This window comes from Vespa crabro, chromosome 17 (assembly GCF_910589235.1).
Source record: "Vespa crabro chromosome 17, iyVesCrab1.2, whole genome shotgun sequence".
NCBI classification, from domain to species: Eukaryota; Metazoa; Arthropoda; class Insecta; order Hymenoptera; family Vespidae; genus Vespa; species Vespa crabro.
The window spans coordinates 1116113-1131500 of record NC_060971.1 but is presented as its reverse complement, the minus strand read 5'-3'; the positions used below and the strand labels follow the sequence as shown (position 1 = coordinate 1131500).

The window sequence follows — 15388 nt, the reverse complement described above, 5'->3', positions numbered from 1 at the left end:
ATTGCACTCAGCATTCTACAAAATCGCATGCGAGACGATAGCAGCCAGCTAGGCATGCCAGCTTTTCCCGATGATGGCTCGGTTTCTCTCATTGTCAGACCTCCATCTACCAATATGACTCTCTCTCTCTCTTTCCCTCTCTCTCTCTCTTCCTCCCTCACTCTCTCTTCGTTGGCATTAAATTATTCCATCGCCGACGAATAAAATGATGGATTTTACACGAGGCGATACTCTTAATCGAAATACCTCTCAACAACGTCATCGACCCTAATGCAATGAAATCATGTAACGTAATCGAAAACCCGATAAAAGAAGATGAAGAAGAAGAAGAAGAAGAAGAATAAGGAGAAGAACAAGTGCTTATTTTTCGATAATACCTATCCAAACGATTGATATTCTTAATTGTCATGAAAAATGGAGAATCAAGCAGCGTAATCGTATCGTGTAATATATTAGCATTCTATTAGGTTAATAGAAAAAGTTAAACCGCATAATACTAATCGTAAAATAATTATATATTACTATATAATAATGTTGACGTAGAATATATATTAATATACTACTTTATCATAATACTATTATAATGTATATGCTTATATATTATTATTTTATAATATTTATTACAGTAATTATATTCAATAATATTACTCGAATTTTGATCGATTGATACGTCTTAAACATCATGAATAGAATGAAAAAAAAGCATGATACAATGGATGCCCACTTATTCTTAACAGAAATTCTTTTAATCTTGACGTATGAAGAATCAGCATAATATTAATCGTGCTCTCCAATTACAATATGCACATCTACATATGCCTATATATCATATTTCAAAGATATTCGCGCCTCATTATCAACAAAATGGATTAGTTTACAAAGAATGCAAGGTCGATTTATTCTTAGAAATGAATTCAGAATAATCCATTTCGATAAAAAGAAGAAAAAGTCTTTGAAAAGTAGATAGTCGAAATAGATTTTCTATCCCTTTGACATAGATAGATAACGAGTAGTAAGTTAACGAGTCGACGGTGTGGTTTAGAAGGATATACCTTATTGCAACATCTCGCAGTATAGGGTAGAAGGGTTTAAGCTCGGACACGTAGCACGTTCGAGCGTGCTCTCGTCGTACAGGATACGTATAACTCGCGCGGCTGGAAAATACCTCAGAAGCTGAGGCTGACTACAACCATTATTTGTTCTAGTCTCCCGAGCATCACACGGCCACCCAATTCCACCTTCTCTCTCTCTCTTCTTGCCTCTCTCACCTAACCACTCTCTCTCTCTCTCTCTCTCTCCTTTCCTCCCTCATCCACCCACTCTCTTTCTCTCTCTTTCTTCCTATCTCTATCTCTAAGCTAGCCCGCCATTCCGTTCTCTTCTCCTCGTTTCTCTTCACATCCCACTCCTCACCCTCGAGCTATATTCCGTATGCGACCCTTTCCTCATTTCCTCCCTCTCGTGTTGTCCTCTCTCTCTCTCTCTCTCTCTCTCTCTCTCTCTCTCTCTCTCTCTCTCTCTCTCTCTCTCTCTCTCCTTTTTCTCTCTATCTCTATCTACTCGTTCCCTTCGTCTCTTCGTGCGTCTATTTATCCATCTAGCGGTATGATATTACACCCCGGGGCACACTTCGGCAACCCCCACCTCTGGAATATCAGCTCGATCCCTCGAGCCACGCCCAATACTGATCCTCCCAACCCCGAAGAGCTCGACTAGGAGGCAGTCCATTGGCCCACGTTGACTTTACGTCATCGCCACCCCTGCACCTGCACCGCGTGTGTTCATGGATGATGGTACCTACTGGCCGTATAAGAGAAAGAGAAAGGGAAAGAGTGAGAGAGAGAGAGAGAGAGAGAGAGGGGAGGAATATCAGAGAAGGGATTGAACGGAAGTGCTCCGTCTCCCTGGGACGAGAGACAGAGGCGGCAAAGAGGGTGTTGAAATTTAGGAGGCTTCATTTGGTCCATTCTTCTATCGGCCCACAGCACCGCGAACTATCGCAGATATCGCGAATATAACCGAGCTTTATCCACCCTCTTCTTCCTCTCCCCCACTCTCTCTTTCTCTCTTTCTCTCTCTCTCTCTCTCTCTCTCTCTCTCTCTCTCACACTTGTACTTCTCGAGGAAATCTCATGCTTTTTCTACCCAGCCATGTTCGAGCATCCAGTAATTCCGAACAATGATATAGTCATTCCTCTACAATAAACGATGCATATATTTGTACACATATATATATATATATATATATATATATATATGTATGTATGTATATATATATATGCATGTATGTATGTATATATATATATGCATGTATGTATATATGATGTGTATATATATATATACATACACACTTATATGTATATAATATGTACATATATAAATCTTCGCACATGAAAACCAGTCGCCTTGTCTCACTTTTGCTTCCGGAATTTAGGTTAAGAGAATGACCTCGACTCAGATACTACTTGTTTCCAGTTTATAACAGATTATTTTAAACACGGCTTTCTTATCGTTTGAAATCGATTCTAACTTTTCCTTATAGGTACAATCTCGTTGATTATTATTGTTGTTGTCTATTTATTCCTCATATATATATATATATATATATATATATATATATATATATATATATATATATATACAAATATGTGTGTGTGTGTATAAGCGACATAAGACGACGAAAAAAAGGAAGAAAAAGTCGAGAGTAGAAAATAACAGGAATATACTGAAGACGGAATACGTTTCCGTTGTAGTTGTAGAAAGGGAGGCCAGAGGCTTTGATCAGAAGAATATAATACACATGATGTCGTGGATAAAAAAAACGTCTGAAATTATGATTTCTCCTTCTCCTCCTCCCCTTCCACCTCCTCCACCCCCTCTTAGGGATAGAGGTTTAGGGTGAATGGTTAGGCCTTGAAAGACCTAATCGCTCTGAGCGAGCCTCTTTGAGCGCAAAGTTAATAACGTGTATTTATGCATTTGCCACGTTTAATTGCCCGTGAGGCTATTACCTCCACTCTGAAATACGCCCTCTCCCGTATTTAACGTTCTATGGAGGGTACAATTGAGCACTTTGTGAAGTACTTATCCACTGAGACTCCCAATGACATATGATTTTGGTAATCGTACAATCAAACTGGCTCGTCTATATATAACGGCTATCTTCGCTGTAATATATCGCCGTCGACAACTTACCTATGAGTTTTGTGTTGTCACGAATATTTAATTTTATCTAACCTAAGAAATATAAACGAGAACTTAAGAACTTAATTTTCCCAAGGTATTTATTCCTTTTTTGTTCGTCTTCTTTTTTTTTTCTCCCTGGATAAGAAATTAGTTTTAAGTTCAGATCAGTTTAATTGATTAATGGCCTTCGTGAAATGGAAAATTCGTTAAATTAGTTCGCTAAAATCTTTTATTGCAGTCCGGTCTCCATTTAAAGGAAATCGAAAACTGAATTGGATTGTTGATTAAATTTCTCAACTTTGCATTTTCTCAATCTCTCTTTTTCTCTTTATGCCAAAAATAAAGTAATTAAATCGATTCATTATTTTTTTATTACTGTTAATTTATTCGTAAAACGCGATGAAAACTATATTTTATAATTATTATATATTATGAAACTGTATTACATAAGTATATATTTTTATGAACTCTAGAGAAAAAAGAAACAAAAAATAGGAATTGAAAATTTGTTAAAAAAAAAAAAAGAAAAAAAAAGAAAAAAGCTTGTTTAATTTAATCGCGGTTTGGTGCAACCACGCCTATACTCTCCAATGCCATCTAACAATTTCTTCTACAAATACAAACTCGATGAAGAAACAATGGCGCTGTTCTTACTAAAAGTGTAAGGTTAAGATACCTTAATTTTATATTCAATGTTTATTTTAAAAGTAAATTTATAAATAAGTTTAATCCTATAACTTTTTAAAGTGATATACTTTCGTTGTGTGTAACAAATATGTCGAGTTAATACTAATATTCAAGAAAATCATTTACATAACCATACTATCTATATCTATAGATAAATCATAAAATAATATTTTATTAGTAATGTATTTGTTGCGAATTGTTCGATATCAACAACAGGCTATTTTTTCGCTAACTGCAAGGTAATTATTCTTTTATAAACTTTAAAAAATTTTACTTTAAAAATTGTACTTGTTACTGCATGCTCTTTTCTTTTTTTTCTTTTTTCTTTTTACTAGTCATCTTTGTTTATTATTGTTAATATTGATCAACATTAAAGATAATAAATATAAAAATCTTATCGTTTTTTTTAAGAGAATCGTTTCTAAGTAATCTGTTCAAAGGAGACTAGTTCAATTCTCGCACAATTCAAGATTGACTTTAACTCTATATTTAAAATATCTATTAAAGAGGAACCCAAGAAACAAAAGATTCTATCAGACATTTATAAAGTTGTTTGGGAAATATTGGAAAAAGATGCAATTTATATATTCAAGATAAATGTGAAATAAGTGACATGCGAGGCAATTAAACAACATAATAAGATAAGAGAGAATAGTGATGGTACCATTCCATCATTTCCATTTCAATGGAAATACTTTTTGGAGTATCTGTATCCACATATTTGGCAGTTATTGATTTCTTTCTCAGTAAGTATGAAAATATTGATAAAAAGTATATACCATTGTAGGCGGATTCAGTCTTTAAGCAGCTTGAGACATCAAAGATACCACAAAGTAACTCAATTTTATGCAATACGATTTTCTTCCTTTAACTGTTCATACAAATGATGTAGGAAAAAATGCTCCGATCAAATTGGATTATAGTAATAAACATAGATATAAAATTTATTTATCGAGCAACAGATATTAAGTTAAATTTATCATGTAACGTGAATTTACTTAGTTGTTTGAGGACTATGTGTTACGTGACTCGAATATGATCGTTCCTATTTGTAAATCCATCACTGCATATTATACCACTATATTCAATATATATATTTCTTATTTGTATAGCGCCCTAATCGTCACTCTGTTAAATATTTGGATATCACAATTTATTGGGAATATCATGAATTCAGTATATTCAGGAATATATTCAGGAATATCATAAAGATCAGTATTGTCAAAGATATTCCAAGATAAAGGAAATGATTCTACAAGGAATACTTTGGAAATGCTTCTGAGCTCAACATTTATGTTGGCACATATGTATGTACATTTTATATATTTTTAATAAAGATAGAGGATAGTTACTTTTTTATTTTTTTGAATTATAACAAAATTTAAATGTTGCAGGCATTTATTTACTTTAGTTTATATTCACGTAATTTTTCTCATATAGGAGAAAGAGTTGTAATAAAATTATGTCAAAATGTATTCAAATTTATTATTGTGCGAGATATTGCATTCTTTTTTCGTTCTTTAACATTCGTATAATAGTATAATAAATATTACACTGTACTTTGAAATCTATTCAAATGCCTTTATACTTGCGGTGACATATGACCATTGTGACGGTCAAAGTGTTTTATTTTTATGAACTTCTTTTCTTTTTTTTTTTACAGGTAAGAACGTTTGCAGCAGAAAAGAGAGAAACAACGGTATTTTCTAAAGAAGTTGAACATGCATCTGAGTTATATATGAATGTAGACGATTTGATATTGGTTTGTATCAAACAAGAATAAATTTGTTTTTAAATGGTATTCTGCTTTGTACATTGTACTTTGCTGGTCATTTAATGTCAATTGGACAATTAACGTGCGGCGATCTTATGGTATTTTTGATAGCATTCAAATAGTTCAAAGATCTCTCTTTCTCTATCTCTCTCTCTCTCTCTCTCTCTCTCTCTCTCTCTCTCTCTCTCACTCTCTCTCCCTCTCACTCTCTCTCTCTCTCACTCTTCCTCACCCTCTCATCTTCACCCTCTCTTCCTCTCCCTCTCTCTTTCAGAGAATATAGAATTTAAAAATGTGAAATTTAGCTATTCAACTCGGCCAGATCACATTATTTTGAAAAATTTTAATTTGAATATTCTCACTGATAAAACAGTTGCTATTGCAGGTTCTAATGGGAATGGTTAATCAACCATTACCGAGTTGTTATAACAGTATTATATTTTATAGGTAAGATATAAATTTGTATAATAATATCAGATTATCCGTAAAAATTTCTTTCGTTTTATAACGAAATAATATTATAGATGAACAACATTTTATGTCTTATATTATATTATGTATGATCCATTTTGTTCTATTACCTTTTTCCATCTCTCAGGAAGCCGCATAATACCATCTATTCAGAAATTCTGGGATTCGCTAATATATAAATATCATTCTATGTGTATTTTCATATCATTTATTGTATTAAATTTTTTGTCGCGAAGAGAATTTTTTTAATGAAAGGAATAAATAGTAATATCTTCAAAAATGAATCTTTGGATTCATATCACATGTCGAAATACGATTAAGGAAGTTGCTCTCTGTCAATTGATGCCGGAATCCCTACTTCAGAGCGATTGACGTAGCCGATCTTTTTAAGATTATCATGCACCATCGTTCACGCAATGTTTAAGGTATCCGGCAATTCACAAATCGCGGATTTTTAACCATGACCTTGATTAGTTCCGTATACGTAGTGGATAGGCAGTGGCTGCGTTCTTCATCTTCCAGTTCCAAAACTCCTTAACCAACTGCGAACTGTCAAAATCACACCCATGTGTGGTGTAAATCTCATTTGTGGTATGTATAATTTACTGTTATTTTTTTTTAAAGCAATACAGCATTACATGTTGCAAATGGTTCCTTTGATTTTATTATACTTAAAGGCATGTGAAATGACATATATAAAACTTCAATGGAAATGAAACGTATTCACAACATTTGACAGATAAGTTTTCATGTTTCTATAAACATTGCCAGATAAAATAGCGTGCAGATAGTTAAAGATAAATATTTTGGATAAACTTAATAAAATATAATATGAAATATAAAATTTGTATTATACGTATATTCTATAATAATTCCTTGAATTTTTACACAGATTTTATGATGTCAACGAGGAAATAATGATGTCGATAATCAATGTTTCTATTGACAAATGAAATATTAGATCTCTTAGAGGTACTATATTAGCGTATATAGATCAAGAATACATGCTTTTTGCAACTAGTATAATAAGGAGAATAATAAATATGAAAAACAAGATGCGATTGGTGAGAAGGCGAATAATAATGTGTGAATAAAAATTTTAATATTTTACCAAAGTATTTCATTATATATTATGCATCATTTAATATACCAGATAATAAAAGCGACAAAAAAAGCTAACGCTAATGAATTTATTATAAAATTTTTAAATGGTTATGAAATCCATATTGATGAGAGAAGTGGCCAATTATTTATTATGGTGAACAGAAACCGCCATTAATAGAGCATTAGTAAAGTAATCGTCGATTTTAATATTAAAAGAAGCAAGGTATAAAGAGATTAAATATCAATAATTTGTCACATATATTATCCTGTATTCTATATGAATTTTATCTTTTTTAATATAGCGCAATGGATTATGAAAGTAGAAGCGCTATGAATTATAAAAGTAGAAGAGCAATGGATTCAGAAAGCGGTAGAAAATATAACGAGGGATAGAATAGTATTAGTTATTGATCATAGACAAAGTATTATTCAATCGAGTGATATTTTTGTTGGATTTCAACAAGGTGTTACGTAGGGGTAAGTTTAAAAATTTTATATGGATTATTTGCAAGTAACACGGACTAATATTCACTACTTGAAAAACAAAGAAGTCTAAAAATTATTTAAGTGGACGCTTACATATATTGTTAATACAAACATTAAAATTAAAAATATATAAATATATATAAATATATATAAAAAATATATAAAATAATTCTTTTTTTGTACTTTATGCAAAAAAAATATACGAAATAGATTTTGGAAGCTAAAACCATTAAATACGATCAAAGATAAATAACAAGACTGAAACGTGAAATTCAAAATCAATAATGCATTTTAATATTTTTTTAGAAAACTGTAGAAAAGTATAAAACGTAATAAAAAAAATATAAAAAATAATAAAGCAGAAAAAAATAATAACAATAAAATAATATAATTACGAACAAATTCAGGTCGGCAAATAGCAGATAATAACAGAAAACAAGGAAACACGTTGCTAATGTCAAAATAGGGGATCTCCCCAATCGGTCATGCAGCTACTTACTTTAAAGTTGGGAGATCTCCCCATTCGGTTGGCTAAATGTTAAATATAATTTAAACGTTAATTTAATAATTGAATGATGCAAATTTTCTTTAAATTAATTCAAAAATCTAAATTTTCAATGTCAAAATAAATCGAAATCTTTTTTTTTCAGTAACTACGATTAAAGTGACGAGTAAAATAAAAACCTACATGTTTATTCCGTTATTTTAGTCACTTTCTTATTACATTAGTTTTTTATTATTTAGAATTTTCTTTTAGTCATGATAGTTATTTATAGTACTCGTACCATATTATTATGACATATATCATGATAATAACAAATATGGACACCAATGCGATCCATGAGTTTTTGCAGCATAGACCTTCCCCTCTGCTGCTCCCGGATCTATAAAGTCGGTACCACAAGCGAATATAATAGATGCTGATAATGAAAAAACATGGTTTAAATACCTGTCAGTTGCCGAAGAAGATGTTTGCCCAAGCATGGAATGTTCACCGTTCGTCGTTGATGTTTGATCGGATGAATCGAAACTACCCGTCATTGTATTCATTTCGATTACGTATGGCATGCTTTTCGTTCACTTAATACGATTATATAAAAGAATAAATTTTCAAAGATTGATATCTTCTATAATCGAATTCTTTCAGATCTTGGTATGTATATAATATACAATTTTTTGATATTTTTAATAATATTTTATGATATTTTGATTATATAGTAGAAGAATATAATTGTCATATATATTTATTTCAATCATCTGTTTTGATTCTGTAAAATAAATTAAAATTCATAGATTAATTAAGATCTATGATAGATATTCTTTTATTTTCAATTTGTAATTACCGGGGATGATTCTGATAATATCTCTTTAATTGATGATTTCTTTTTTTGACGTAAATTGTGATCGAATGTATGATATTGTATGATATTCGAAAAACAATCAAGTAACATGATGTGGATGATGAAAATTCACTTTTCTTTCTGTAATATGTAATTGAAATTTAATGATGAATGTTATTTTGAATTTTTATGAATAAGCACTGACTGTTTGGCTGGATGAGTTAGTTGGACACTGATACTGAGATGGATGAACTTAGTTTGACGCGAATTGCTCGATGTAAAGTACTTACGAACGTCTGATTCGTACGGCGTACTGCGAGCAAATGACGAAAAGGGCAGGTCGTCAACGCATCTCGCAAACGCAGTCGTCCTTCCCACGGGAATGGTACCGTTGCGTCGATTGGGGTAGGGGTATCACTAGGTGGATCAGAGTAGGGGTACGTGATGGTGGGTGAAGCTTTCAGAGCTTGCCTTCTATCTATAGCTAGAAATGTTCGTGATAAAAAAAAAAGTTTCTTTCCTGTGGTCGAGCCAATCCGTCGTTCCTTCATTATTCTCCAATGGCTGGAATACTTTCATTTCGAGAAAATTCACCTCATCGTATGTATAAATTACGAATTAAATCGTCCGTTTTTTACCGTTTTCTCTCTCCCCCCTTTTCTTTTTTTCTTCTTTATTTTCCCTAAGATGAAAGGATCACGTACGTAGAACTGTATTATAATTTAATGAATTTCTATATAATTAACAATTATATAGAAATAATAATTAATAATTATTCTAATAATAATTACAATATATAATTTTCATACTATATAATTTGTTTTTGTAAAATCATTTTTAAAAATCTTTTTATGGAGATTTATATCCACTTTAATGTCGCACGATATCAGAGAATATTGATTAAGAAATCTTTTTCATAATATTATCTTCTTTTGTTGTCATAAGTAAATATTACATAAATCAACAAGCATTTCTTCTTCTTTCTAAAGTAAAAGAGAATGAAAAATATGAATGCGGAGAAATTTTTTTTTCATATTTATTTTCCTTCGGAATATTATCTTTTTTCGTTTTATTATGATATCAGCGTATCCGTATTCCATAGATTAATAAACGCTCCTGCTGTTTTATTGAATATTCCCCCTAGCAAAGAGGATTTTTTAAAAAGAAATTAATATTTCTGTTTGTTTTCTCTCATAATAAAAGTATCATAATAAAAGTTAATATTTACATTTTTCGATCAAAGATTCACAAGACATCGACCAAAAATGTTACTTATCCAAAAGATATTTGTATCTCCGATTTCTTTTTTGTCATAATAAAAATTATGTTATACGAGTAATCAAATACGAGAAGTATCTGTTTTTTTTTTTTTTTTTTCAAGTTCATCGTTCCTACTAAAATTTCATTTATAAGAGAGAATAGTTACGAATAATCCCCTACATGGAAAATATACTTTTTATCTATCACATTTACCGCAATCCGATATAATGTCAAGCTTTTAATTTTCCAAATTTTCGAGCATTATCATTTAACACGGTTTGTTTTAATATGTGGAATTAAACGATATTTTTTATATCATTGCAGCGGCGTTGACGTCAAAGCTTTGGCGTAATCTCGAATATCAAAGAAGGAAAATAGAATAATACGTATTTACGCATCTATATATCTATTTTTTGTGTTATGAGTACATATTAAAATGCGTAACGATCAGGTTCACCGGAATTATACCAATTATACCGGAATTATAAACGGCTTCAAGAATTTTTGAAGTGTTTCTTGAGAATATTATAAATTGACGTCCAGAATTTAAAGACAATGCATTTCCTTTTCAAGCATCGTACTTATTTTGAAATAATACGAAGAAGAAAAAGAAGAGAAAATTTATAATGGCCAATGACAACGTACTTTGACGATATAGGCTAATACGGCGCAATTTCAAGAAAAATTCAAATGGTGGAGCAAGAAAATAGAATACATTCTTCAAAGGATAGAAAGATGGACAGCTTCAGTTAGAGGATACGATAGATTTACGTCAGAAAAGATTATCGAAGGGTCATCAGATGACGATGCATGACGATCAGCGTGTATCAAGTTGTACTATTACTTCGAACAAACTTATCATCGAGGATTCTTCTTAGGGTTTTCTATGTTCTCAAAGATAGTCGATTAAGTTATTAGATGTCGTATCACAAAGAGGAAATGAAGAACAATTATAATGTTGACAGTGTTCTTGGATATCGATCTAATGATAATATGGATAGCATTTTGTTAAAAAAATTGTAAATATGATCATAGTATTTATTTCAAAACCTTCGGTGAAATTATAAATGATAAAAAGAATCTTAGAAAAATTAACGATGATTCTAAAAAGAGAAAATTAATCGATGCTGAAGAAGAAGAATTGAACAATGAAGATTCCAGAGATAAATTTAATTCTAATCAAACGGATGTTGGTGTCTGGCCTATCATCGATTTAGCAAATGTCGATTTTTTTTATCGAAAATATCTAACACGGCGTAGCGACGAAGATTAAATGGATGATCAATAATAATAATAATAATAATAATAATAATAATAATAATAATAATATTATGAAAATGGTACGGAGAATAGGAATGATTATGAGAGTAGTAGGTTTAATCATAAATTGAAAAATGAGTTGAGAAAGAATCAGAATGAAACTATGAATTTAAAAATGCTTAAATCTGTGGGGACAATTAATTGATTTATTGTTTGGTAATATAATAATGTTTGTCCGGGAATACTTTTAAATGATACGAAAAATCTTCTGTCCACGTATTCGTTATCGTGTTAACATTTATTTAATACGAAATTTTATATTTCCAAACATTTTTTCCAATACTCATCACATATGTCATACGATATCTGTTCCATGGACTCTCTTTTTAAGAGATATACCAAAGAGATATACCAAAAGGAACGAAATAGACGTCAGCGTAGATCAAATTTCTACTCATCAATTTTTAAAGGGAATTAGATTTCTACATATGTAATATATTTCGAATTCTACATACTGCCACCCGTTTTTTCACATCTCTTCATTTGATTTGTTTTATCGTTCTTTCCTATCGTGTCATTGAATATGCAGGGAAACCGCGCTTACGTCCTTCCGCGCCTGCGTCCCGCGTAGAGGCGCGCGGAATTGTATGCGTGTGTACAAATGTTTCTCTTTTAGAAGATTCTTAAGAAATTTGGTTACGGAGATAAACCTTTCCGTTTGTTTCTTCTCTCACCAAATCATAATATACAATTTGACAATAAAATCATATTATTGGCATCATTTCATTACCTCTGATTACTTCATATGTCATTAATTTTGTTCTTTTTATTACTATATTTCTATACAAATTTACGAGGATATGGGTATGGAGAATGATGATCGATAAGAGATATATATAAAGGAGAAAAAAAAAGAAGAAAAAAGAATTATTGATAACATATTAATATTTCTAATGATTTAATACGTAATTTGTATTTAGATCTGAAAAATATCGTAATAGTTAAACGGTCCATGTTTTGGTAAAAAAATCAAGGATGAGAGCTGATGGCGCGAGGGCGAAGAAAGAGGGAAAAAAAACTCGGGATTCAAATTGATTGTAACTTTCATTTTTTGAAAGAGGACAAAATATGTTACAAGGATACACGTTGTTCCTTTCCTGATCCATGATTATACGTTATAACAAGACATAATAGAAACAAAGTAATCTGTTGTTTAACGGGAAAGAAGAAAGGAAGGAATGTTTTTTAAAAAAATTTGGTAAAAGTCCGAAGAAAAAAAAGAAGACGATCGAGAGGAAAGATGAACATAACTTTCTTAGCGATCGTAGCACTGCTGGAATTTGATGTTGGTGCTTCTATTCAATCCTTTGCGACCGAGTGTGTCGGCAAATAGCCGTCCAAGTCTCGTTCCCGTCATGGACGCTTGTCGGCAAATAGCCACCCAAGGCTTTTTCTCGTCGCGAACGCGTGTCGGCAAATAGCCACCTAAGTCTGTACAGTTACTGACACGTATTTAAAAGCGGCTAACGTACGTCTTTCTTTCTGAGCGATAAGATACGCTTTGAGTATGGTAAATTAAACGGTATTACATTTATTTTGAAAGGAAATTAGAGATCTTGTTTTAGTTTTTATAATCAATATCTCTTGTTCTCAGGGATAGTCTCTCGTCGATCGATGCCGGCCGCAAAAAATATTTAAACTTACCACATGTCCGAAAGATTGCACGAAAGATTTGCACAAGAATACCATGAAAGCTTATGATCAGGATCCAACGAGAAAAGATCAAACGTCGATACCATGGAATCTACCCTAAGTAATTTTTAATTTCTTTTTTTCTTTTTTTATTTGGCGATGAGTAATAATAATAATGAAAAAAAATCGAATTATTTATATATTTCTACTTTTCCTTTTTTTGTTTTTCCCATATTATAGATTTACATTGTTGCTGGGGCAAAGAATGACTATACAGCTTGATTGTCTGTGAATTTGCCCAATATTCCTACTGATCTTAATGACATATATACCGAGGTATTATTAAGGAAATTTTATAAAATATATGTTTAATAAAATAATATAAAAATATCTTGGAATGGTAATATATTGTTTTCTTTTTTAATTAGTAGGTTTTTTAGAAACTAGTATTAAGTACCATTAATATCGGATTATTGTTACGTTATTTTCAGTAATTGGTGCATTTTATGAAAAGGTACGAACAGTACAAACAGATTCGTTAGATCAAGAATTGCTTAAAGTAGAAAGTTCATTCGTAAAATATTGATCCACCGATGGTCGATTTTGTACTGACATCTACTGGTAATTTTATTCCTATTTACTTGTATCAATATTATTGAAGTATATAAGAGTAGAGAATAGCATAATTAAATAATAATAATAATAATAATAATAATAATAATAATAATAATAATAATAATAATAATAATAATAATAATAACAACAACAATGTTTCTTGCCAACAAGTTATTAGCAGATTTAGAAGACAATGATCATTCCAATCGAATGGCAAAAGAACCAAATTTTATTCCACAAAACATTTTCAAATTTTATTGAAGAAGGTTAGTTTTTAATTCAAATTGTATTCCTTACATATCTATAACTTTCATTAATTTCTTTTTATTATAGAATTAGTAAAGCTTTGTGATTTCAAGAAATTGAAAAAGATTATGTTGGAAATAGAAAAATAAAGTGGAATACCTAGAATATTGACTGGTGTCATAGGCCCTGTTGAATCTGATCCAGAATATCAATTGATCATTGAAGCAATTGATATACCAGTTGAAGGTAGTTGAATAAGATATTTTCAAAATATTTATTATAATCATTTATTATATTATATCATTCATCTTAGGATCTGGAAATAGTTCATCCGCAAGCTGCAGAAGAAAAAGTAAATGAAGTCAATGTTAAATACTTATCAAATAATTTATTCAAAATAAATCTTAATGCAAATTTCTGTTATATGTATATATATATATATATATATATAAACTTTATTAGATTTAGAAATATTATTATTTAACATTTAAACAAAAACTTGATATTCTTTTATCTCTGACACTGTATCATGTAAGCGCAAATACTGTCAAGTAATTTATTTATGTCTTTTTAGGCAATCTAATAATAAATGAAGCAATAAAAGTTTCAGATTCACTTTCGTGTGCGTGCTTGCGTGCGTGTGTGCGTATGTGTGAGAGAGTACACATTTTTTTCAGGAAAAAGCATGCATACAATAGAATTCTTGATTGCCATCCGAATACATTGACTTTTTTACATGAAGTCACAATTAGTAACTCACAATGGTAGACGATTGCAACATCTTTAAAAGAATCAAAATATCTTAAGTAACAATATTTCGTGAATCATTATATAATATCGAACATACTTCTTTAGAGATGAGTAGAGATATGCGACAGTAAAAAAAAGAAATACAAACTAAATTTAATTTTGATTTTGGTATATTCGGGAACGTTATATTAATTTCATTTCGTTAATATAAATGAAATAATAATAATAATAATTATTATTATTATTGATTGAATATTATTAATGTAAATAAATTTTATAGGTATTCTAAATGTAATTATTATAAATTAAATTCAATTATATATATTTTAAACCATTGGTATTCTGTGAAAAAAAAGCATAATATATATCATATAAAAAATAAAAAATAATAATAATAATAATTATAAAAATCATAGCAATTAATTACTTGTTTAATGTAAATAAATGAAAGCTATACGAATTTATTGTCTCTAAACGATCGAATGTTTTATTTGATATATTTATGCGAAAAATATTA

General features: G+C 30.5%; 1 long non-coding RNA gene across 12 annotated transcripts; it reads left to right on the top strand.

Annotated features, from left to right (window-relative positions):
* The first annotated feature begins 3179 nt into the window (after positions 1-3179).
* Positions 3180-15044, top strand: LOC124430101. 12 transcript variants are annotated; one of them, XR_006943655.1, is made up of 15 exons: positions 3180-3280; positions 3660-4112; positions 4285-4619; positions 4986-5180; positions 5537-6094; positions 6246-7445; positions 7525-8861; positions 9247-9648; positions 10633-13150; positions 13223-13381; positions 13501-13596; positions 13752-13881; positions 14047-14141; positions 14209-14367; positions 14435-15044. It is a non-coding gene; the product is annotated as an uncharacterized LOC124430101 (long non-coding RNA). The 12 variants fall into 12 exon arrangements; XR_006943651.1 differs by having other exon boundaries at positions 5537-6709; positions 7011-7445; XR_006943654.1 differs by having other exon boundaries at positions 5537-7182; positions 7272-7445.
* Positions 15045-15388: the final 344 nt, after the last annotated feature.